General features: G+C 39.9%; 1 protein-coding gene across 1 annotated transcript in view; it reads left to right on the top strand.

Annotated features, from left to right (window-relative positions):
• The first annotated feature begins 2,413 nt into the window (after nt 1-2,413).
• Nucleotides 2,414-24,231, top strand: part of LOC109410775 (mucin-3A) — a 619,568-nt gene continuing 597,750 nt past the window's right edge. The window contains exons 1-2 of the mRNA XM_062853232.1: nt 2,414-3,746; nt 21,615-22,158. The gene's annotated coding sequence lies outside the window, so the exon portion shown is untranslated. The remainder of the gene's footprint in view (nt 3,747-21,614; nt 22,159-24,231) is intronic.

Below are 24,231 nucleotides of genomic sequence, written 5' to 3' on the forward strand. Positions count from 1 at the left end.
GATCAATCATAGTAGAATCTAAATTTGGCCTTGAATCTCTTAACAAAACGTGTTTTTGCAAATTAAAATCTAATTTGTAAATTGGAAACCTCCATAGACTGATAAACGCCTAACAGTATGCAATGCTCTGGTAATTTTACAAAGTTCAAACTGTTCCAACAACAAAAATTCTAATAAAATGAATTTTTGCATAAAAAATCAATATGAAATGCTTTATCCGGCTTCCATAATCATTTTTGTACTCCAGAGATTTCAATCTGTGAACAATGTGTGGGTCTTAATGTATTTCTTGACACTATCAAAGTAACCCCAACACTGTCCGTCTTACCCACCCTCAAGGCGGACCGTCTTACCCCCACACAACGCAAAATATTCATTCCACCACCGTTATTCATAATCCATGAAATTTACCTGAGTTTCGTTGTGTATAGGACGGAACAGATTAAAACTTCTGGGAAACTCAAAATAAAATGCAAAAACTTAGCAATTCAATGTTAAAAAGCATATTTATTGCTGCCTCAAAATTAGATCCCAGCACAAAAGCGTATAGCCTGGAAAATAATTGATTATTTTTTGCACTTTTGACATATGTATTCTCTCATGGAGTGGTTCAATAATCATCAACTGATAAGAAGATATAGTTAATCGTAAAAGAAAGTCTAATTTCAGCTTTTAAGTGACAGAACTAGTCAGTGGTCCGTCTTACCCCCACCCCCACTACACCCGCACATGTTAAAATTAAAATTTAATGTTTCTTCTTAGTCTGTAGAATTATTATATCCGGCTCTCAGATCGCATACAAGTCTTTCGAATCCCATCTATAGTGGAGTTCAAGAATCATCTTCGCCTATACTTTAGAATTCCATTCATCACGAACAGCGCTATACATTGAGTCGCGCAACTTTTTTGTTTCGCTCCGAGAAAGAGATTGTTGAGTAAATTCTCTTCCGCACCACGTTCTCTCGCGTATCACACGCGCGCTCTCTGTCGCGTCCACCGACAAAGTTGCAATGAATGTTTTATTTTGCTGCAACCGGTATCTTGTTGAATAGCAATAATACATTATAATCTCATTCAGCCGAACGAAGGGGGAGACAAAAGGGAATCAAACGACTGGCGCTTCTTCTTGTTGGATGGTTTTATCATGGCACCTACATTACAGATACCTTGATGCTGAGCAGGGGGTGAGCTCATAACATATTGAAATGTGGTTATCGCTCACGCTCAGATTTTGATTTTGATTCTAACCTAGGTTAGAGCTCTTTTGTATTCTGATGAGCCAATCAATTAGGGCCCAGGGCTTTGAGACAAACCTATGGTTGAAGCGATCAACTTCAATCTTATTAGGATTCTGATAAATTATTTAATCAGAGAAAATCGGGTTAAGTACGGTTCCTTTGAATTCCACTAAGAATTTGCATCCTTTGACAAATACGTATTTCGACCTCAACTGTAAGGTCGTCTTCAGTGTCTTGTACTTGACTCGACTTCGAGTCGAGTCAAGTACAAGACACTGAAGACGACCTTACAGTTGAGGTCGAAATACGTATCTGTCAAAGGATGCAAATTCTTAGTGGAATTCAAAGGAACCGTACTTAACCCGATTTTCTTTTATTTACAGATATTCCCCTAACAAGCCCAGCCTAATCATCATATTTAATCAGGATTGTTTATATTGATGTACTAGTTGATTATTATACAGTTGTGCAGAAATTACTGCAACGGAAGTACAGCATAAATTCTGTCCAAATGGCCCGTTATAATTTGTAAAAAAAAATCGTGAAATTCATCAACTTTTTTTTAAACTTCATTGAAGACTTCCATTACCTTGTGACAAGTATTGAAATATATCTTAAGGATTCCCAGGGAGCTAGAATCAGACCGCCATCATCATCAATCACAGCCCTAATTGAATGGACAGTCATCTAAAATGCTAAACGGGATCTCTGCTACGGTACGGTGCTATCTTAGTGAGGTCGGTTCGGCTAGTTTAGTGGGAGGTCATCTTTCGGGTATTCTCAGAAGAGAACTCGAGAAAGCACGCTTAGAATCGCTAATACAAATGTTTGTTTATTTCATGAAGAATACTTGAAACTTTTAATTTTACCTCAAACTGGTACATGAAATTTACGAAACTATTTTCATGTAACATTCTTGGACTTTGACTCAAGATTATTTATCGTTTCCATAGATTAGTTTGAGTAAAACAAGTTGTTTAACTAAAAATGAACCTTAACGTGCAACGCAACAAAGAGGAGAGAAAGATTGCACATTTGCCTCTCTCGATTCTCTCGCACGAGTAACGCGATGCATCGCAGAAGAATCACTATAGCGGTACAAAGAGAAAGAGAAAAACTGGATGCTGTGTTGCGGCGCTGCGCTGATGTTTGAGAGAAGATCTTCACCGAACTCCACCACCTGGGTTCGGACGGAACGCGCGTGATGGAGTGCTGTGAAGTTGAAGCGCAACTGCTGCCTGCTGCCGCTCTGGCTGCTTCGAGCACTCCGGCATGTTCGAAGTTCGGGGGGACGACAACACATGCATTCATGAGAGTTCAGGCTTCAGAGCGGCAAGATTGCAAGCGAAAGCGAAACGTCCGTCAGTCCGTGTGGTGACTTTCGAGTGAACGGTAACCCCAAACCTTTGGCGCTCCGGTGTTCTAGTAGTGCGGATTGAAGGGGGACACGACTTCGGATGTTTGTTTTATTGGTTGGAGTTTTGAGTCGCTTCTGCGAGTGAAGATGGCTATCGGAGGGTAGTTAATCAAGTGGAGGATCACGGCGTTCCTGCCGAAGACCTACAAGTGCGTTTGGGTGGATGTTGATCAAGTTCTGGGTTTCTGGGGAAGGGGTGTAAGAGACGCTGTTGACTTATGTAACGTGACTCCCCCGACTTTGATCGATGATCATCAACGGCAGCGTGATTGTGAGGAAGATATATGTGGAAAGTGCAAGAAAACCCAGTGTGTCGTAAACTTGTGATTGCTGGACGCAGACAAAGCGTAGATCGTCGCGTCCAAAAGAAGAGCCTAACACAAACAACACTTCAATAGCGAAGGTCCAGGAAGATACCGAATCGGAAAAACGAGTTTCTCGACGCGGTGTGATGTGTGAAGTGCACTGATTTCTGCCTTTGGAGTTTGGAGAACAGTCGTCAGTCGGGCGAACGGGGCACAGTGGATAAGCCCACATCGCCGCCCCGACTTGGCAACGTGCGAACTGCTCTCGCCCTCGTACAGCAGCGGGGAAGATGCTTCAACGTACGAATGCAGCCCAGCCTCCGCACGCCGGATTCGCTTTATGCAAATGAGAATGAGTATCGACATGTTAATAAATTATGAACGCATCGCTGAAGACGGATGTTGAATGCCACCGTGCGGGCACAGTTGGGCGAGTTCTGATCTTGGTTAGAAGTGCATTTGGAAACTGAAAGTTGTGAAACCTGTATTGAGTGCGAAGACGCGAAACAGAAAAATCAAAGTGCCGTGTAACTGGAAAATATCAAGTGAATCTCCAAGTGGTGAACCAATACAATAGGGGTGCTAGTTGACATCGAATTACCAACTGGTTCATAATAAGAGAGGAATCTGTGAATGGTGGCGGTGAACGACTTTGAGAGAAGAAGAAAAAAATCAGTTTCGGAAAAGAGGCAAGGTGGACTTCCAAAAACGAGCAGACAGGCGGCTTCCACAATTGAAGTTGAAGTTTGGCGCTAACGATCGATTGTGTGTTAATTGCCCGATTAGGTAAGTATTGTTAATTGTAAAAGGGTTGGTCTGGGGCGCAGTTGTTGCTGGCGTTGTGATGCGATGCGTAGGAAGATAATGGGAGGAGTTTATGTTGTGTTTTCGTCGTGAACAACGGATGCTATTTGAGTGATGTGATGAGATGTGACTTGTGGAGTGGATTCGGAGAGAAAATGTTTGTTTCAATAAGCACTCGCTGTTACATCACTGGTATTGGTAGAAACAAATCCGAGAGGATAGTGTTACTTTTAAATTTCAATTTGTATAGGAGACCTGGTGAGATTGTTAAAGCACGTGACTATCACGCTGAGGATCTGAAATCGAATCCCACTACCGACAAACTCACCAAATGTGAGTTGTTCCTTCGGAACGGAAACTAAAGGGCTAAAAAACTCGTTAATCAAAGATTTGATTGATTTGTCTTTATTTCAGAGACTTTCAGCCCCCAATCAAAGACAAAAAACAGTTTAACACGTCTTAAAGGTCATTGAAACAAAGGTCTTGTTAATTTAATGAATTTCAGACATTTTGCCAGTACAGTTTTTTTTATCTCTACTGCGATCGAGCCTGAATCTAAGCTAAGTGTTTAATTTTATGGCTTTCTGTGAAATAATTGTAACAATAAGTAGCCGATTTGGAAAAGATTCTGTATGTCTTTATAGGTATTCACGATTGAAGCCTTGAAAGAATGTCTGACATAATTTCAAACAGAATCAAAAGAAAGGATTCAAGAGAGAAAAAGAAGTCCAGAGAAAAGTTCAAAGTTTTCTTGATTTGGTTGCAGGTTGCAGGAAAAGGAATTTTTTGGCTTTTTTAACTAGAAATTTTCAAAAAATCATGATTGTTGCACCAGCTGGCCGTTTTGAAATGTCTTTTAATTTTGTTTGAATTATATTGCATTTCACTTTTTTTTAAATACGTTAAAACCCAAGTAACATTTGGATGAATCGAAGAGAGGTTTTCAGAACCGTCATAAAGCCTCACACCGTTTATTTTAGTTTTATGATGGTTTTTATATTTGACTAAAAATGTTGCTTGGTGGCCCTTCCTAAATTGTGTTTAGATACAATAAATATTTGTATATTTTTGTTTTTTCATGTTTTCATAATCTGTGGACCAGAGGGGTATCTGTTTTTTTTTTAATTTTTTTTCAGCTAATTTGGAAAATTTGGCTAAAACATAAAAACAAATTTTTTTTTTTTAATTTTTGAGATATGATTTTTTGAAAACAAAAAACTAAATAACGTAATGGTTTCATTGGATATTTTCTTTATTTTTACTAGCTCTCACAGTGTGGTTCAATAGTTGGGACTTCTAGAGTAATTTTAGTTCCGATTTCAAAATTGATCACTCTAATGACGAAGTAGAAAATACGGGTCTAGGGTCATTCAAATATGAAGTCAATCGTTTAGGTAGGGGCTGAGGAGGTGCTCATAACTGCATATTTGTGACATTTGCATATGTTGTTTAGTTGATATCTTAGATCATCATCATATCACACCACTTTCGACTAGTTCAATAAGGTTTGCCCGTGGATTTATGAAATAAATACCAAGTCATTTTATCTCATTGTCAAATCTGACCGCATAACATCACACTAGAAAAATAGACTGGCCTTAAAGCGTGTTATCAATCATACTCAGGTCCGATTTGATGTTTGGTAATTCGTCTGGTATACAGGAAGTGCTGTAGAAAATTTTGAAGCAAAATAAATGGTTTTGAAGTTTTTGAAATTCCGGTCCATTCCCATACTAGCGAAAGTGTTGTAACTTTAGGCTCCATTTTCTCCAATGCCTACTTTTGTCGAATATCTTTTATGCGATTATGGATAATGCATTTTTTTAAGAACTGGAAGATCATTTGCTGCAGTCTTTGTACATTCAGCAAGAAATTGCCCATATTCATACGAATTTGTAAACTAAGCAGAGAAATATAAACCTTAAAATATACCTTCTAGTCTAGACGATCCAGTGTGCTACTTAGACCCAAGTTCTGTTGAATACCGCAGAAGAATTTAAATGGACATAAAATTTTTCCATCCACTTCTTGGCGTAACGTCCTGGAAAAATACTTACTTCTCAGCTTCCTCTGCCAATAATCATTTTGCATATGTATATCGTGTGGCAGACACGAAGATACTCTATAATCAAGCAAGTCAAGGAAATTTCCATTACGAAAAGTGCCTGGATCGACTGGGGATTCCTCCAGCGATTCCTTTTGGAGAATTTTCTTCTAGAGGTTCTTACAGAATATCCGGGAATTGCTTCTTTCTAATGCCCCAAAAACGCCATCTTGGATTTCTTCAGTAACTACTGCTAAGGATTCCACCTTGTATGCCTTCTGTGGATATCTCACGATTCCTCAATGCATTTCTTCTGAGAATTTCTACAAAACATTCTTCAGAAATCCTTTTCGAGAATGCAGGAGTTCCCAGGTAACAGTTTGGTGATGTACAAACGTGTTTTCCAACTTTTTTAAAAGCAGTCATCATGTGAACAAAAGCTGAGCACAAGAGGTACAATTTCTTTATTCAGTTCCTGAACATCTAATTTTGGTGATTTTATACAACCTTTAGCTGATTTGAAATTCATTGAAAGGCTGATTTAAGGCTTAATATGCACTGGATCAGCAATCAATCATATGTATAGAAATTAAAAAAAAAACACTTTCGGAAGCGCATTTTTACCATCTTGTAAAGAATAAGCCTAAGTTAAAATTCACGAATAAAAAAATACCATTTGCTGTTTTCATTTTCCAGAAGAGATGTTAAGGAATGTATAAATTAATCTATGGGAAAACTGGGAATTGAACTCGAACCTTGTGATTTAGAGTCACTTCACCTACACCAACTGATGATTAATTCTACATGTTAGTTGATGTATGTTTTAACCCTTTGGGGACGGATGGGTCGTATGTGCCCAGCCGACAAAATCAACCATCACAAACGTGTTCTAGACTAGCAAGGTTGCATCCAGAGAGGTGAAAATGCCGTCTCCAAAGGGTTAAAGCTGGTTACACAGTTTAAGAATATTCTATTCAATTAGATATTCAGCCATCTTTGTATTGCTGATTAAAGAAGTTGAACAAACCATACTTCAGACCAGTGCTCGGCTACCATTTTGTTCAGCCACTGACACCATTAATCAGCCAATGTTCAGCTAATACTCTCATTGTTCAGCATACATTGTTACTTGGGTCAAAAGGAACTTTGAGAAAACTTCAAGAAATATACCCTGGAAGATTTCCTTATGGCACACCAGAAGAAAATGCTGAATAATTTGCAGAAGGAATCCCTGGAGGATTAGTAAAAGAAACTCTTGGAAGCCTTCAGAATAAACTCCTGAAGGATTCCCAATTGGGTCTCCAGTTAGCCTAGTGGTTAAGGCATTGGATCGCCAATCCGGAGACGGCGGGTTCGATTCCCGTTCCGGACGGGAAAATTTTCTCGACTCCCTGGGCATAGTGTATCATTGTACTTGCCTCGCAATATACAAATTCATGCAATGGCAGGCAAAGAAAGCCCTTCAATTAATAACTGTGGAAGTGCTCAAAGAACACTAAGTTGAAGCGAGGCAGGCCAAGTCCCAGTGGGGACGTCCAGAGAAGAAAAAGAATAAGAAGAAGAAGAAGGATTCCCAACTCTTGGAGAGATTTCAAAAAAGGAAAAGAGAGCATTCGGCAATATCTCATGGAAGTATTCAAGTTCCAGAAAGAACATATGCTGTACAATTAACACAAAGAACTCCTTCAAAAATCTTCCAAAGAACTCCAGAAGAAATGTATGGATTGGAGATTTTTGAGTTTCCTGTCAAAGTACACGCAAAACAAGAAAAGCTACCAAAAATTGAGATATGCCTTTTCTATCAATGTATTAAAAACGTACAGAAAATGTGATAAATCATAATCCATTCGTTGTATTAAGATGCGCTACACGGTTCCACAGTAGACATGTTCACATTTTAGAAAATGTCTTGAATCCCACCAATGAAGTAAGTATCATAATTCTCATGTTAAAATGGACTTCTGGTCAAATTTTCAGCTCGATTTATAAAGATTTCGATGTGCTTCAAGTCGATTTGGTAATTTCGAGCTTCTTAAGCTAGTATGACACTCTTTGACCAATGCCAAATAGTTGACCACTTTTGACAGTTCAATTTTGACCAAGGTGTACCTGGCAAACAAAAATATTTGTCACTCTCGAAAAACGAATAGGGACAAACAGAGCCAAACAACCTGCCAAAATTTATCTGTCAAAAGTGGTCAAATATTTTACGTCTGGGAAAAGAGTGTAATAGCACCCTTGCACTTTAAAAAAATAATAATTTATTTTATTTTTAGTTGCATGCTTCAACTAATTTGCAACTAGCACCGTCTATTGGCAGAATCCTGAACCAATCAGCTAATCAACTGAAAGGCCTTAATAAACCAAACAACATTGCCGAAGAAACCAACTTTCTAAGTGATCAGAGTCCTGAGATATATCGAATATAATAATTGATTTATCGTCAGCGCTACCTAGTAGTTGAATTTTGAATCACACTGCCCATCACCAGTAAGACCTTGGCTGACCTAACAACTTTACCAAATACACCGAATATTTAAGTGATCATGGTGCTAAGATATACGGTATGGAAATTTCGCAAGTGCTACGTCTTGCTGTCTGTGATATCTGCCATGCCAGAGACAGACTTAATACTGATGAAATGTCTGTACCAAATATCTCATGACCCTAATTACTTAGAGAGTGGTGTCGTCGGCAATATTACTTGGCTGGTCAAGAACTAACAAATGATGGGCCTTTTGATTCAAAATTCCACCACTAGGCGGCGCTAGTGAGCAAACAAATCTTATATTCCTCTGCAAACAAATCTTATATTGACTCTGATCACTTAGAATGTTGATGTCTTCGGTGATGTTGTTAGGCTGGTTAAGGCCTCTCAGTTGATTAGCTGATTGGTTCAAGGTTCTGCCAGTAGGCGGCGCGAGTTGCAAATTAATTGAAGCATGCAACTTTTATTTATTATTTCGAATACATATATTCAGCAAGCAGTAGTACACCAAATTTTCTCAAATTTTACCTGTCAGTTGCACAACTAGTTAGCTATAAACGGTACAAATTTGGACTCGATTGGATAACTTTACACGAAGTTGGAGCAACTCTAGTAAAGTAATTCATATTTGAGTGTTCTTCGTAAAATTGCTATATCTCTGGATTAAGTGAACCGAATGAAATGAAATGTTGCACATTTATGACTAATATATATGTAGCTCTTTGAAAAATCTTTGACTTGAATTAAACACGTTCAAAGAAAACAAATATACAGCTTTTTGATTACTTTACGAAAAAAATCAATCATTGGAATGATTTTGCAAATGTGTAACTAGCGCCGCCTAGTGGCGAAATTTCAAAACAAGTACACCATTAACTGTAAGCTCTTGAATCACTTAACAACATTGCCGAAGGCACCAACTTTCTAAGTGGTGAGAGTCCTGAGATATATGAAATTCAAAATATGCTTGGCCTCTGGCTCCGCTTATTGGTGGAATTTCTAATTAAACGATCCATCACCATCTATCATGAAATCGTAAATAACATTATTAGAAAGCAGATTTTTTAATCAGTTTAACCAGATGAACCACCTTAACATATCAATAATGGGGAATCGGGTCACAATTAAAAAGAACCTTCTAAAATACAATACCTATGTGTCTAAAAACTTAAATTTCAAGCTTAGACAGTTTTGTCTTCGTAAATACGGCTCTGTACCTATTGTGCAGTGTGGCGGCTGTATCACTTTCATCGCCAAGCCACGTTTGTGTTGTTAACGATGGTTTTCAGCCTCTCCCTACCCATGTGCAGTTGTAGCCGTGCTGGTTAGAGCGCTGCGTATTACCATGATAGGGTCTCGGTTCGATTCCTGCTGCCGCCCGTATTTCTTCTTAAACATGTTTTGGTAATTGATGCCGCAGCTGCTGCCATGACCAGTCGAAAAATAGAACAATGAGAAACCAGTGCGACAGAGCACACGCACACATGCGAAATTTTCCTTTTTCTGATTCTAGGAAGCCGAAACAATTTTTGATATACTGCCACCTACCAATTTTTGTATTTACAAAGCCTTAATACAATATTTGTATATGTTTTATACCGCATTGTATTAGAATCTGCCAATCTCTGTTTGCGTGTACCAGAAGGAACTCTTTGAAGAATCGCAGAATAAACTCCTGATGAAATCATAGACATTTTTTAAGGAATCACGGATAGAAATACTGGGTGAACTCTATAAGAAACTTCTGGAGGAATTTCAGAAATAATCTTTGAAGAATGTCCGTGTGAAATTTGGAAGAATACTGGATAAATTTTAGAAGGAACATCGTGGTAAATCTCAGCAACTCTTGGGGTCATCGAGGTTTTTCCTAGAAGAAACTCTTGAAAAAAAAATCCCAGCGGACAGAAATTCTCAAATAACTAAATAATACGAGATAACCTAGCAAATCCCAGAAGGAGCTTTTTGGGGAAACCTAAAAATGGTTTTGAAGAAGCTCCAATTGATCACACGGACAAACTCGCAAAATGTGAGTTCTTCCTTCGGAAGGGAAGTAAAACGTGGGTCCCGAGATGAACTAGCCAAGGGCTAAAATCTCGTTAATACAGATACAGCCAGATCACACGGAAAAGTTCCTTGAGATTGCCTAAAAGTATCCCAGAAGACAGGAGGAACCCCTTGGTGGAACTCTGATCTGGCGAAGCTCAGGAAACAATGTAGAAAGAGTTGTAACAGACGACGTTCGGCTGATTCGGAGGCTTTCAGGCCAGCTCGCCATGCTTACAAAGAAAGGTCTTGGGTCAACTGAACGATGTGTCTGGAAGAACCTTAGTACATTTTTTTCCAGTTTGCTTGAAGTCAGTCGGTTAAACAAAATCCTAGCGAAATCTAAGGATTTCCGAGTGAACGAACTTCGTATGAAAAATGGCGATTTCACTTCCTCTAATGAAGAAGTTCTGGAATGCTTTTTCAGCACATTCAGCACACACTTCCTCGGATGTTTGGATATTACATCTTCGGATAGAGTGTGATTTTGGAGGCAAAGTGAAAAGGCCGCTTTTTTCATTCGGACCGGCCGCGTCAACGTCGTCGTCAATTTGATTGTGCACATTGTCGTACCCGTGTGTACATAGTTGTAGCGGTTCAGTGCGATTTCGGAGAAGAGCATCACATACGCACAGGACACTTCGAAGGATGTTTATTGGTGAGCTCGTTCCATTTTATCATAATAATTAATGCTAAAGGATATATACAATTCTGCTCTGGTTTTTGTGTATTTATCTAACAAATATTGAAAAGTTCGTCACGTCATGTGTCGGCGCTAGTTCCCAGGGCACATTCAATTGATATTAAATATGTTTTTTTTTTCATTTTATGCATTTACACAAAAATTTGATTGGTTCGTCATCTTCGGTGTCGACATTTGTAATATTTTAGTCGAAATGAATAAATGTTTTGACTCAAGTAAAAGTTGCAAGAATCACATCACTTACCAAAGTGAATCCAAATCATGTGACTCTCTCCCTCCCCACTAACAAAAGCTCCTTCCCGTGACACTCGTGGAGAAGATGAGGTGATCTCGGTCTCTAGTAGCAACGTACGTCACACTAACATTCCTTTTCCTTCCTCGATGACCGTAAGGACGTGGCCGGCGCCGTTATTGACTAATAAAGTTTGGAATTCTCGAACTGTGCACATTGAGACGGTAGTTACTCCCAAGCTCCGTTTGTTGGTTCCTTGTGCAATTTCGATTGTTCTGGTCAATCACGGAGTAGCAACTACGAATTGTACGGTCATCTATGCTCATGCTCGTGCTCATATTTGGATATTACATCTTCGGATAAACCTGATTTCTTTACTTGTAGCTATGATTATCTGGCTTCGGCGCGTAGTATTGCGAACCTTTCCAGTGCGCCATTTTTCCTCGATTAGTTAATGAAGTATAGAGATTTGAATGATGTTTTGAATCATTTTTGATAATAAATGAAAGGTACATACCTAATAGCATTAAAACTAGATAGTCTCATTCACATTGCTTGTATGGAATAAATTATTACCCCGTATGTGTACTTTTACATCACAAATTCAAGAAAAAATAGTCAAAAGTAGTAAGCAAAACTATTAGTAGGTATCTCCATGGGGAAGTCTGACCCCAATTGTCATAAACACACTAACCCTGAAAAATAAAACGCAAAAAGGTTATGGTTCTTTCTAGCCGCAACCAAGGCCGCAAATTAGTTTACACGACCTATCAATGAAACCATAACTAAACCGAATCACAATACAATTTTCCCATTCTATTCGGACGCAACTAAACCTCATTTCGCTTATCATCCGACATAATTCCCACTAATTGCCAGTGAAAAGGTTGCGGCTTCTATCTACAGCACGCAGTTCAAAAACGACCCAACCCAAGGTTTGCACTTCCGCGCGCTATGGCGCTCGCTCTAGCGCGCCAGATCCGATCTTCAACCGTCGATCACGTATACAAATGTTGGTTGGTAGGTTCCGCCGCGGCGAACAACAGCGAACAACGAAACGTGCGTAGTCCGCTATCAATCGTGTGCTTCGCCGAGCTTGCACGCGGTTGTTACCTGGTGCGATACCCGCATAATCGAGGTGTGACAAGCTCACACCTCTCTTCTTCGCTTTTCTCCATCATGGCAATCAACCGCCGTAATGCATTGCAAGCCGAAACAGTCAGTGGCATAGTTTGGGTGCTGCATGATGTTTTGCGGTACCTGCTCTACGAACGAATGCACTTGCTTTTGGCAATGAGTTGTGTCACCCAGTTATGACTTCCGAAGGCTTTCTCGGAAAGTTTGTTTCTATGGAGAAGCTACGATATGGATTGTTTGGAAAGGTAATTCAGGCTAAGAACGTCTGGATATAAGGTCATATTGTTCATTTCCATTGATTGCTGTACCCATTCCCTCTAAGTTGTTTAAGGCCTTTCAAGGGCACTTTCAAAAACATTTTCTCAGGTGAAGTTATTTTACCATGCAATCTTCAGTAGGAAATACATTTGATCGCCCAACCAATTTGTCAATCGAATTGCGTATTCACTTGAACGTCCAAAGTCTCATAACCCTTCGCGCACTGCATAACGCATCGGAAAGCCAATCCAATCACATTTGCGTCCAATCATGCATAATTGCAAGAAAAAGCCATCGCCACCACCACAACCGGCCACGAAAAGCGAGCTTAAAATGTCACCCGGCGCAGTTGAAGGTCTGCCACTTGATTTGCCTAGATTGCACCTTCCGTCGTCGTCGTCGTCGTCGTCGTCCTCCGTCCCGGCGTCCCACAAAACATCGCACAACTCGCGCAAATAATGTAATGTGTTTAATTCGACAACCTTTCCAATTTTTTAAGCCAACCCTGCAGCTCGCGGACGGATTGTGTGGTGGTGACCGTCCGTCCCTCACATAACTCGCGGAAAGTGACCGAGCGAGCAAAAAAAAAAGATCATCGTCAGCATCTCGGCGCAAGCAACTTTGCGCAGGTCGCCGACACTTGTTTCGCTCACCGGTCGACCGACCGACCGGTGGTGCGGTGCTGTGGTGGTCGTCGTCATTCATTAGGCTTTGGTTGGCATAAATTGGACCGCAGCTTGAAGCCACTCAGACCAGGCCAGGCAGGAGGGACCAACTCACCTGTGACGGTTATGTGTGCTCCCCAACATTGCATTGTGTGTCTTCCACGCGTCACAGCTGGAACGTATACTTATAGATTGGCACTGGTCTTGTGCTTGAAAAAAAAAATCAAAAAATCGACACAGATCGGCGACTGGCGGTCATTGGTTTATGTATTGCTAAAAAATAGTTGCTAGCTTGACCGACTGACTGACTGATTGCCGACTGGCAGACTGAAGTGTTATGATTAATTAGTGGCGACCAACTTTCCGAAAAACCTGTCCGACGGTTTTCTGAAGGAGAGCTTCGCAGCTGACCTGCCCTAAAATGGGTTGATTGTTGTTCTATGAATGACCGACTAAAAGTGGTTCTGATTGTGTGAACTGTATTCATAGCCTTGCATAAAAAATTGGCTCATTAAAATTGTGAAGTATATGAAAATGGCACTAAATAATTGACATTTGATCTTTTTATTATCGTCCTTCTTCTTGGCTGAGAGCTTCCGTTGCAAATGCCCTTTTTTGCATGTTTGTATCATTTGCTAGACGCTTAATGCCCAAGAAACTCTTCAAAACCGAAACTAAGTTATTGTTTCAAGTCAAATAAGCTTAAGGAGGTTATTACAACTACCATGAAACTAACATGGCATATTTTTTGGCTTAATTATGGTTTTCAGGACGGGTTTAAAACTAAATAGACTGGACCATGCATAAGATGTCTACGTCAGAATCTTGGCCAGCTCAGACACATTCCCAAACTAATCTCCTGTAAGAATTTCAAAATATGCTTCTGAATTCCTGGAGAAATTTTCAGATATCATTTCTTCAGGAATCCCTTAGATAAACGTAATGGGGTTACTTACAAAAGGCTGAATAACGAAAGACTGAAATAACATAAGGCTGAAACACAAAAGACTGAAATTACAAAAGGCTGATATGACATAAGGCTGAAATAGTGATTCGACTAGTTTTCCAACTCACCAGCTTAAAGACTAACTTCAACATTAACAACTCAGACAAATAGACGTATCACTCCAATTGGGAAAAATTAAATACTTTCATTGATATTACGATAAACATTTTAATTGAATATTTGCTAGTTGGTCGATTACCCAGCCGCGGCACTGGCATTGGTTTTGCTTGAGCTTGACCATCCTACCGTCTCCCACCCAGACAACCAGCAATCGCACAAGAAACCACGCTGTACATTGTATAAAGTACTATTTTAAGTCACTATCGCATATATGTACGGCTGACTGACAATTTTCATTGCATATGATGTTATTTTTTGAACTTATTACGATGTATCAGGTAAAGTCATATAAGAATACAAATCAACTTTTATAAGGTATAAGTTCATCGTAGTAGATGATATTCTGATGTTTTATTGCGATGAACTTTACTTATTCGTAAAAGCGTGCGAGTGAACTCGCATTGGGCTATGGATGAAATCGCATAAAAGTACAAATAAACTCGTTACAATGTGCATACAAACTCGCATAAGCAAGAAGCGTTTATGTTGACATAATGCGATTTGATATGTGATAACAAATAAAGAGTTTCTGTTGGGCTGTGGATGCTGTGCCAAAAAGCTACAAGAAAGTGAACAGCCTTAATTATGGTTACAAAGGCATCATTATTTGTTTTGTTGGCCTGATAATCAACATTGGGAGGCGCTAGTCAGAGAGGGGCAATGAAAACTGTGCGGGAAATGGTGTTTCGTCGTTTTTAGCCTGCCAAACACGCACAGCGCAAGTGAACCAAGCGCATTCCAACAAACACTGAGGTGAGTTAGAATATCATGATAAAAAATCAGCTTGTTTCATAAGTAGCGTTTGGTGTTGTGTGTGAAGGGTGGCTCGACAATCCAAAGGTCATTAGTTCGATATCGAGCTGAAAAGAATTGTTTTTTTTTTTAATTTTTAAATCGCATAACATGCTGAATAACGTCGTAATAGTGCACACGATGCATCGCATAAGATATCGCTTCAAGTCATATAGCGTTAATATTGTTCCGTCAATGCACGTATAACGCCTCCCATGGCGTCTCCAGTTTTATACGCAAAAGGCACTTCTACTGTATCTTATGCGATGTAACTTTAACGCATAAAAGTACGTATGACATGAATATGAACTTCATTATACGTGCTAATTGGCTGTCTGGGTAGTTTATAGCTGGCCAAACTAAGCTATTTTGGGGGAACATGCTTCAGTTACTATGTTCTGAGTCGGAATGCTTTACGACTGGTTTTGGATTATTGAAAGCCTACCTACATTACTTAGACAGTATTTTTCAAAGAAATAGCATATATTTCAAAGAAGGGAAAATCTCTGATGACATTGTTAGTAACTGTAATGCCAACAATCTCCAAAAAAACATGACTCGAAAGAATAGCTCATGTTTAAAGAAGGAAAAATTACCAACATGAATATTATCAGTTCCTTTTTTTGTTCGTTGGTATGCACCATTAGTATCTTCACTAAGATCGGTTTCGAAACTAAGGTGCTGACAGTTACGCGTTCGATTCACATTCGGACCAAGAACTTTTCATTATAAAAATTTTCTTAACTTTATTTGGCATTGAGTTCTTCGTGACTGTTACACGATATGCTTAAAGTGAAACATCAAGAAATCCCATTGCAATTTTTCATACAAACTTTAGAGGCGCAAATCTGACGAACAAAGCATCGAGCCAAGCCGCACTTGTTTTTCCTGGCTTTGCTAACTTCCAAAAAGAGGCAGCTTTTACAAATCCAGAGCATTTGTTTAAAAATTTTCAAGATTGGTGCTCTTGAAAACGTGAGAAGGGGACCAAGTCGGCCATTGTGGCAGCAATGTTTGTATTCTCTGAAGTTTCTCCTTAAGCTAAGAAGCAGGCTTGATCTCAGTACGGGCGTTAATCCAAGAAAAGAAAGAAGTGCTATAACTTATATATGCATTTTCGTATTTTCAGCCTTTTCAATTTTCAGCCTTTTGTCATTTCAGCCTTATGTTACACCTTATTATTTTCAGCCTTTCGTATTCAGCCTTTTGAGCATTTAGCCTTTTGAGCATTCAGCCTTTTGAGCATTCAGCCTTATGTTACCATCCCCTTTTTAAACCATCCATATCATGCTTATTTTTTACAAAAAAAAACTTCGAGGAAGCCTTCTAAAGTCATAACTTGGTGCCACAACTCAATTGGGTTGAGCACCTTGACTTTTCGAACATCGATTACTTTGGGACAGCCTACTCCGGATAAATACCTTAAGTAATTTCTGAAAGAATCCTTACTGCAATCTCCGTAGAAATCCCTAGAGACATCCCTAGAGGAATTCCTGGAGCATTTCCTGAAAAATCATTTAAGGAATTCTCATTGTAATCTACGAAGAAATCTCTGTTAGGATATGAGATGAAATTCCTTGAGAAAGTCCTTGAGCAATCCATGGAAAAAGTTCTGGGTAAAAATCTGGAGGAAGCGACATATTTGGCAAGTCGTTTGACATAATGTGGTTTGGCATAACGGTCATTTGGCATAATCGAAATGCACCCTTTTTGTTATGCCAAATGCCCATTATGCCAAATGACCGTTATGCCAAAAGTCTTTATGCCGAATGGCCTTATGTCAAATGACACAAACTCATACTGGAGTAGTTCCAGAAGCAATCACAGTTGCAATGGGTTGATAAATTACAGCATGAGTTCCAGGAGAGATTCCATCAAGAATGTCAAAAGAAATTTCAGAAGCAATACAAAGAGATTTTCTACATAAATACCAAGAGGTAACTCTAGAAAAATCCCAAGAAGAACCTCTGGGAAATCCATAGAGGATGCCCAATTGGGAAATATTATAGAGGAATATTAGTTAATTCTTCAGAGGATTTCGTATATGAGTAATAGGTGAAGGAATTAATATAGGGAAAATTTTAAGAAATTCCTAGTAGTATCCATGAAGAAATCCTAAGAGGCGTTCATGAAAAAATCCTGTGAAAATCGCGATTTATTCATCAGTCGGTCAGCTCAAGGGGCACATTCTCCTCCATTCAGGAAATTAGTGCCATCAGTTGATTTATTCATGGATTTAATCACGGAGTAATTCAGATAGGAATAATTAAAGAAATATCTACAGATATCTCTAAATACATCATTAGAGGAGTTCCTGTAGCGATTACTGGATTAATTTCTCTGGGGATCTGGCTATTAGTCACAACAAGTTGCGTTGATTTTTATAGAATCTTCACCGACGTTTCGATCCCTTATAGGATCATTGTCAAGGCCTAAAATTGCAGGATAAAGTCCTGCAATACAAGTAAGAATTTTTGGGTGAATTCCAGCAGGAATTCCCGGAGGTATCATAGGAGGAATGCATAAACAATTCTTAGGGAAATATCTGAGAGGAGTTCTTATAGAAATTCCCAAAAAAATCTTGGAGGAACTCCAGTCGAAGTTGCTGGATTGATCATAGCAGATATATATATATATGGAGAAATCTTAGCAGGATTGTTAAAAAAAATCCCTAGGAATAGGAATTCTTGGAGAAATCCGTAGAGAAACCCCTAGTTTCATCGCTGTAGGAGTTCATGTAGAAGTTTTTGGAAAAAAATCCTGCAGGAATATCAGCAAGAATTTTTGGAGGAATCCCAGCCCCTGAAAGAATCTCAAGAACAGCTTCTGGAGTAATCACAGGAGGAATGCCTGGAAAATGTTGAAATAGAAACATCTGAATGGATTGTTATAGAATCCCCAGTTGAATTTCTGGATGAATTTCCGGAGGAATTCCTCGGAGAAACACCAGCAAAAACACCTACAAGAAACGATGCAAAAATTATTGAAAGAATCGCAGCAACAGTTTCTGGAGGAAGCCCACCTCGAATTCCTTAAAGGTTTCTAATGGACAAATCTCTGGAAGAATTCTGACAGCAATTCCTGAAGCAGTTCAAGCAGGAAATCTATAACATAAATCTCATAATATTTTTTTGGAGCAACCCCAAAAGGTAACCTAGAGAAACCCCAGAGATACCGGAAAGCAGAATATTGGTAGACTTGTAATCACAACAACAGGCAGCGTTTATTGTTTGTTCTGTTCCAGAGGAAATTAAGAAAAATAGTCTTTAAGCCCATATAGCCGATGTGGTTAGTGCACGTGCAATCAGCAAAACCATGCTGAGAGTGGCGGGTTCGATTCCCGGTTGGCCCAGAACCATTTCGTTATGGAAATTCCCTTAACTAAATTATGTATAAAATATCTTCATGACTACCACACGATATACATATGCAAACCGAATTAAGAAGTGTTTCGGAGTAAAATAGGAAGGACACGAAATGTAAGTCTAAAATTGTGTACATTTGAGCATTACTTAACCTTCAACAAATATACTTACAGCTTGAAGCTGCATTCACTGCTGAAAAGACGTGGCCACTTAACACCTATCCGAAACATTGATTATAAAATGGCAAGGCCGAGCGAAAAATTATTTTATGCAATTGCGTTGCTATGTCCCTACTTTTCACTCGCGGTCATATAACGGTCTACTTTTCGTTTTATTCACCCTGTACCGGAAGAAGGAGTGCTGTATAGCTGCCATTAGGATTATTGCTATTGAAATACGACTGTATGGTTGACTCTCTCGATTAACGGCTACGCAGTCTTGGGATTTAAAAAACGAGTTGTTTTATTCACAACTGAAATGTTTGTTGAGAGACATGGACCGATTCGAATGGAGACGACTCTTATATGCAGCAGAGAGTACTCAGGCCTACGTCTGAGTCCGCTAAGGTAAGTTATTCCGGACATCAAAAAGGCTCCGTCTCCATTTTCAGCTGATGCAGATGTGGTTGAATTGGCTTTCAGAATGTAGATTACGAGAGACCTACGTCACGTTATGCACTGATCGGCGGTCTATATAGAAGAAGCGAGCCCTCAATCATCAGGTCGTTTTTGCCACAAAACTTTGCTAACAGCTCGCCGTTCTCGCTCATTTCTCCTACATCGAATTTTCCCTCTCGCTGATCGACGGTTCAACATCAGCTTAAGCGTGAATATCATCATATGAGCTGCTCTGCTCTCCGATCACTTCAAACACGATCGCATCTAGCTCGTTTCTGGATACCCTACGCTGCTGAACAGGGCAGTACTTGGATACGTCCTCTGTGGAATGCTAGGGTTCATGGAGGACTATGAGGGGTTGGATTGTATGAAAATGGAACCCATCGGAACGCGTAGATTAAGACAGTTTCTATTGTAGACAGTTTATCTGTCGTGGAGATGTCTCGATATCTCTGAACGAAGCGCTGTAGTCGAACCAACGATACAGCCGGCGCTCTGCTCAACTATCTAGCTTCCGTCTGCCGCGCTTTGCAGAGGAAATTTTCCGGATGATTTAGCCACACGTATAACCATAAACTCCAGCAATCAACTAAGAACCGTCAACAACGGTCTTGTTAGCTTGCACTTCCATGCTGCTCGAGCTTAGAATCAGCTAGCCATCGACGAAGGACAATGCTTCCCAATGGCCGTGATTGCAAGACACGACGAGTTTAATAAAATAGCTTACAAGTAGTTGAACGAGATGTAGAAGTCCCATGGATTTGTGATTCGAATTACAAAACAATTCTCTATCACGTTCACGAAGAACTGTGGGAGGTATCGACAGAGTTAGATTCAAGTCGATCGTTCGCTATTCGTCAAACGCTGGGGATATTGTAGTTCCCTTACAACAAGTTCAAAGCCTTTGCGATATGCCTACCGTATCCGAGATGTCCCAACTCCACGGCTCACTCGAACTTCTTGGACCTTTGCCGCTTCACATTTTCACATCAGTCTTCAAATGTACTGTCGATAATATCCATGTCAGCCGCAAAGCACACACATTTACTGGATTTCATGAAAAACCTTACTCCAGTTTAAATGGCTCATTGTATTACACTTCCAGAGTGATGTTGAAGAGTAGGCAAGAGAGTACATACGTCATATTGTCACAATCCCCGATGAGAATTACCTGAATAGACCTCCCGGAACCTTTATACAGTTGAGCACATTGTCCATCCTTGATTTGATTAGTGTGGTCAGGTTCCCAAGAAAGCCGTATTCGTCCATGATTTTGCATATCACTGTTCGGTTGAGCTCAGTTTGTATTATACTGTTGCTGTCATATGCCGCCTTGAAGTCGATGGGCAGGTGATGCATTAGGATCTGGTAATCACGACATTTCTGGCCAAATCTCAATATTTGCCGAGAAGTGGTTCATTGTCGACTTGCCGGCGATGAAGCCGACTTCCCACAAACTCAGTCATTTTGAACAACGGAAGATGATCTGGGATAACTCTTTGTAGACGGTATGCTGAATGGTGACCGCTCTACATTCTAAAGTTCTCAGATTCCAAATTGTCGCTTTTCTTGTGAACGGGCAGATGAAGGGGTAATTCACTCCTGCCATTTCCACTCAGCTATTCAGCTAGTGTATTTAACCTTGCAGTTTTCAGTTCGCGGTACGAAGCCGTTGCTGGATGCTGGTAGAACTTCCGTGTTTCTTCGGGACGGCACAGTAGATTCATTTCCTCGAACACCGCTTTTTCCAGGCTGAGTTGCTTCTACAACGTTCCACTTTTTGCCCGATTCCTTGCTGCAGCATTACCGCTCGAGCTGCGTTCTACTCCTTCAAAATCTCTCTGTGCTCCGCCTTGGATCATTAGTTCCGTTTACTCTGTTCTACGTACATAATAGTGCTAATAGCTGTTTGCAGCTCTTGTGTGTTGTCGCAGCTCTGGTAGATGGTATGGTAACCTCTAAACGTTCGAACCAAGGATTCTGTCCAACACACCTTTTGCAGCGCTATGATGCCGAAACTGTGGCCGTTCAGTAGATTAGGGAGTATGCGGGTGCTCCCAATGCAGTTTAGAGATGAGCAGTTCCGCGTACCGAGCTTCCAATCGCAATTTTTGTTTCGTCGTTAGGGTCGAAACTGCTTCATAAGCTTTTGAAAATGCCTATTCCTAAATTGAGCTTCGTTCAAAATGACCTACAATTTCCCATGAAAAAGAATTCCCATGAAAGGGACATCGAATTGTGAAGTTTTAGAATAGGTTGGTTTTTGTGCATCAGACACCAGAGGAACTTAACTTAAAAATCAGTTCCTCGAATTCAGCAACCGAGCGAAATACATAATTGAATTAATTTGGTGTCCTTCTACCTTTCCATCTTTTTCCAGAACCGCAAAAACTACCAACATCAACTGCACCGACTTCGATTCAACTTGTGAGCAAAGCACAAAAAAACTAAATAAAGAACCTCAACCTTCACGAACTACATCGCTGCATGATAACACCCTACTGCACCGCGCCGCGTATGCAATTTTGAATTACGACGGCAAAGACGACGACGACGACGACCTGCCCCTGTGAGTCTGTCCCGTGTTTGGTCTCTGCGCCTTCCGAAAAGAGCTTCCACCATCGCCATCGCCATCGCCAACCACCCGCCGCCGGAAGGTTGGAAAAAGTTGCAAAACCGGAGCTGCTGAAAAATTTCTTAAACCGCGGAGAAAACAACAAACTCCACACATCGCATCGGTCGGTACCTTCTCGCGGGTCCGGGGTTAGTGCATGCAAGAAGAACCAGCCGCACCACGGAGCGGTAGCATCGGTTGCGCTTTTACGACGACGTCGAGGGCTGCACAGAGAGCATGAATATGTGAAAACACATTCGGTGGCTCCGGAGCAGCAGCAGCAGCAGGTTGAGGCCACAGGTAGACAGAGGTAAGGAAGAAATCCAGTTTAGTTTTTAAGCCTTCCTCCATTCGAGTCTCGGCCGGCCGCCGCCGCCGGTTCGGACTCTCCTCATCCGTGTGGTTTTGACTTATTCACGGCGAGCGATGCTGTTGGTCCAAGCCGAAACGAAGATCAATTTCGCTAACCTCCGCATCGGCATTGGGGACCCGGGGCAGGCAGGTGGGGTCTACGAGCATTGCGAGATCACGGACGACCGGCGACGACGGGGCATATCTATCGATGTGTGTGTATGTGTTATTCTGGTATCTTTCGGGCATCGCGAAGGTTTTGCCAGGTATGGTGGCTTGCCAGAGCACATTCTTTCGCTGATTTATGCATGCTCAAAATGCGGCGCATTTCAGCGATTGCTCGATGGGGTGGGTAGATGGGTGGTCAGTAGAAAGTTAAGAAATAATCGAGGTTTTCTTAATAATAAATTCTTCTTTTGCAAGATATAGAACTAACAGTTGACCTGGTGATAAAGATTTTGGACCGACAATACAAAAAATTTGATTGAAAAAAAAATGTTTACCACAATTGAACTACACTCAGGCAAATAAACCTAGGATTATCATAAGGTCTAACATATGAAATGGTTTATGAAGCAGAATCGACTCACTATTTGGCTTTTATACACATTTAGCAAGATGATATTCTCAAGCGTCGATAGTCGCGTGGGTTGGGCACGAGCTCGGTGATCTCGACGTTCATGGATCGATTCCAGTCTGCATCATTTTACGATTTTTCTGCTCTTTTCATAAGTTTATCTTATGTAATTAGGTCATAATAAGCATGTTCAATTTTAATAATGTATTCTTATGGCATCCATACTTTACAGTTATGGCTAAATTTCATAAGGTATTTTGATGAATTTCGGTAGTTTAATTCGCTGAGTGTACCGGTGGGCTCAAAACTGTTCATTTTCTATTTATTTAGTATATCATCAAACTCAAGATAAAACTGAATCAACAATATTGTTCCATAATACACGGATCGTGGCTGCCGCTCTCCATCCTCGGTAACGCCCAATGCTCGCCAAGGGTGAATCTTTTTAGACAGCAGCTTCTTCTGGAGCCCGTAGTTGGCCCGCGGCTTCCGCTGATGATGCGCCTTCGAATTTCACGACTCACGATGTTGTCAGCCGTTAATAAGAATCCGAGCTAAGGACTGTATCGGGAATTAACTGTAAACATTCAAAATGCTCTATCTCGAAGCACGGTTGGTCTTTTTATTCCGGTTCTTCTATGAAATCTTCAGAATATAGTTAAGTTTAGAACAGCTTGAAGAAATTTGGAAAATGTTTAGTATTATTGAAAATATGGTTCTTTGAGTATACCACACAAAATAACAATCTGTACAAACTGCATTTTTTTGAATTTTTTTTAACGTTTCAATCATTTGTAGCGAAAAGAATTGTACGGGGAAAAATCTGAAAAATAATGATTATTTCTGTACACATAACATATCACTTAAAACCGACTTTTAAAATTCTTATTTTGGATCGAAAAACCTCCAACATTAAGAATACGGTCTATCCCAAAAAACACCTACTTTTTGGTCGAACTTTGACGCTCTGTTTTAAATATCTTCAGAGGTTATAAAATTACGTTCTCTGGTAAAACTACCTCTTCAATAGATTTAAATACATACCCAATCAAAAAAAATGCAAATTTTCAACTTTACGTATTTTTTTTATTTGCGTAATCGTTTTTTGAAGACGCATAAAAAAGAGTTCCTCGAAAAATGCCTTTTTTCATTTTTAAGAATTGCCCTAAACTGCGGAGAGATTTTTTCTTGATAAAAATAACTTTCCTATATCATGAGCATTCTGGAAAAGAATATATTTGCGCAAAAATTAGAGAAAAAATTTAATATTTTCCCACAGTTTTTGCAATTTAAAATTTGTAGGTGTCCAAAATTTTAAAAACGTATGTGCAATCTTTGAGATATAAGTCCAAGTTAAATGATTATTTTTTGAAAATCAGAACTGCCATTCTTTATATAAGAGATTTATATAGTATCTCCAAAAATAAAGTTATGATTATTTCGAACAGATTATTT

Source organism: Aedes albopictus, chromosome 2 (genome assembly GCF_035046485.1).
Source record: "Aedes albopictus strain Foshan chromosome 2, AalbF5, whole genome shotgun sequence".
Classification (NCBI taxonomy): Eukaryota; Metazoa; Arthropoda; class Insecta; order Diptera; family Culicidae; genus Aedes; species Aedes albopictus.